Raw genomic sequence first — 2,643 nt, 5'->3', positions numbered from 1 at the left:
GTGCATCTGTAGTTTCAGCTACTTGGAAGGCTGAGGTGGAAGGATCGCCTAAGCCCAGCAGGTCGAGGCTGCAGTGACCGTGAGTGTGCCACAGCATTCCAGTCTGGGCAACAAGAGTGAGACTCCAACTCAAAAATAAAATACACTTTATTGAGTTGTAACTTGAATACAATGAAATCACATATTTAAAGCGTACAGTTTCAACAAAAATTTTAATTTTTTAAGAATCGAAAAGAAATGGCTGGGGAGGAAAGCACATGACTGAAAACGAGTAGAGAAAGGAGACAGTGTGCGAAACCCTGTAATTCACAGGCCTGTAATTCTCCAGCAACTAGGGCCTTCGTAAACTGCAAGGAAGGTGTCACTTCTCAGGCCAATACCTGATCACAACCAAACAGGAAATCACAGTAAGAATCTACTATCATTATCACCTCCTGATCTAAGGCTATCTATAGTTTTCATTTATTGAGTGCTTACTGTGTACGGTTTTTTTGGGTTTTTTTTAGAATCTCACTCTGTCGTCCAGGCTGGAGTCCAGTGGCACTTTCATGACTCACCACAGCCTCGACCTGCTGGGCTCAGGCGATCCATTTATCTCAGCCTCTCAAGTAGCTGGGACTACAGGCACATGCCATTACACCCGGCTAATTTTTGTATTTTTTGTAGAAACAGGGTCTCACTATGTTGCCTTGGTTGGCCTAGAACCTGGGCTCAAGTGATTCTTCCACCTCAGCTTCACAAAGTGCTTGGGTTACAGGTGTGAACCACCCCACCCAGCTCTTAATGTGTACTTTATATGGATTATCTTATCTGATTCTCATAATCATTCTATGAGGTAGCTACAACTATCCCCACTTTACAGATGAGAAAACTGACACAGAGAACATAGAAGGAGAGGCAGTGACCCCACCATTTAACCTTTTCCTGTGGAATACCAACAAGGGCAATGGTGACCAAAGGTACTATTCAGTCTCAGGAAGCACTTGCCTTGAGAAAGTGGTCTAAACCAGCAGTCCCCAACCTTTTTGTCCTCAGGGACTGGTGTTGTGGAAGACACGGACTGGGATGGGGAGGGATGTGCAGTCAAACCCCGCTGCTAATGCTAACCTGTATTTGCAGCCGCTCCCCAGCGCTAGTATCACTGCCCCAGCTCCACCTCAGATCATCAGGCATTGGAGTCTCATATGAGGAGCGCACAGGCAGGGTTCACGCTCCTGTGATGCTCTGATGTGCTCGCTGATCTGAGAGAAGGTGGAGGTCAGGCAGTAATGCGAACATGAGGAGCAGCTGTAAATACCAGATGAAGCGTTACTTGTTCACCTGTCACTCACCTCCTGAAGTGCAGCCTGGTTCCTAACAGGCCACGAACCAGTACCAGTTTGTGACCCCGGAGGTAGAGACTCGAAAAAGGCAGAGATTATCAACCTGGATTTTAATTTTTAATTTTAAGTTTCATTTTTTTTGGTTGGAGTCTCACTCTGTCATCTAGGCTGGAGTGCAGTGGCATGCTCACGGCCACTGCAGCCTTGACCTGCTGGACTCAGGTGATTCTTCCGCCTCAGCCTTCTAAGTAGCCGGAGCTATGGGCATGTACAACCATGCTGGCTAATTTTTTGATTTATTGTAGAGATGAGGTCTCACCAAAGTTGCCCAGGCTGGTCTTGAATCCCTGGACTTAGGCAACCCTCTCACCTCTGCCTCCCAAAGTGCTGGGATTACAGGAGTGAGCCACCACACCCAGCCCAATCTGGATTTTATTATTTTTTTAAAGTTTTTATTTATTTTTTGGGGATGGAGTCTTATTCCATTGCCCAGGCTGGAGTGCAGTGGAATGCTCATGGCCAACACAGCCTCGACATGCTGGGCTCAGGCAATCCTTCCACCTCAGTCTTCCAAGTAGCTGGAATTACAGGTGCGTACCACCACGCCCAGCTAATTTTTAAAATTTATTTGTTGTACAGATGAGGTCTCACCAAGTTGCCCAGGCTGGTCTTGAACTCTTGGGCTCAGGGAATCCTCTTGCCTTGACCTCCCAAAGTGCTGGGATTACAGGCATGAGCCCATGTCCTGCCTAAACGTGGATTCTTTTTTTTTTTTTTTTGAGTTAGAGTCTTACTCTGTCACCCAGGCTGGAGTGCAGTGGCATGCTCACAGCCACTGCAGCCTCAACCTGCTGGGTTCAGGTGATCTTTCTGCATCAGCCTTCCAAATAGCGAACTACAGGCATGTGCCACCAAGCCCGGCTAATTTTTGATTTATTGTAGAGATGAGGTCTCTCTAAGTTGCCCGGGCTGATCTTGAACCTGCAAGCTCAGGCAATCCTCTCACCTCGGCCTCCCAAAGTGCTGGGATTATAGGCATGAGCCACGGTGCCCAGCCAACCTGGATTTTATTTTATTTTTTTGAGTTGGAGTTTCACTCTGTCACCCATGCTGGAGTGCAGTGGCACACCCACAGCCACCCCAGCATCAACCTGTGAGTCTCCAGGGATCCTTCTGCCTCGGTCTTCCAAGTAGCCAGAACTACAGGCGTGTGGTACCACACCTGGCTAATTTTTGATTTATTGTAGAGACGATGTCTTGCCAAGTTGCCTGGACTGCGGGCTCAGGCAATCCACTCGTCTTGGCCTCCCAAAGTGCTGGG

This window comes from Carlito syrichta, unplaced genomic scaffold (genome assembly GCF_000164805.1).
Source record: "Carlito syrichta isolate Samal-C Ts95f unplaced genomic scaffold, Tarsius_syrichta-2.0.1 Scaffold314830, whole genome shotgun sequence".
Lineage (NCBI taxonomy): Eukaryota > Metazoa > Chordata > Mammalia > Primates > Tarsiidae > Carlito > Carlito syrichta.
The sequence above is the reverse complement of the archived record's forward strand: the minus strand, read 5'-3'. Positions refer to the sequence as shown.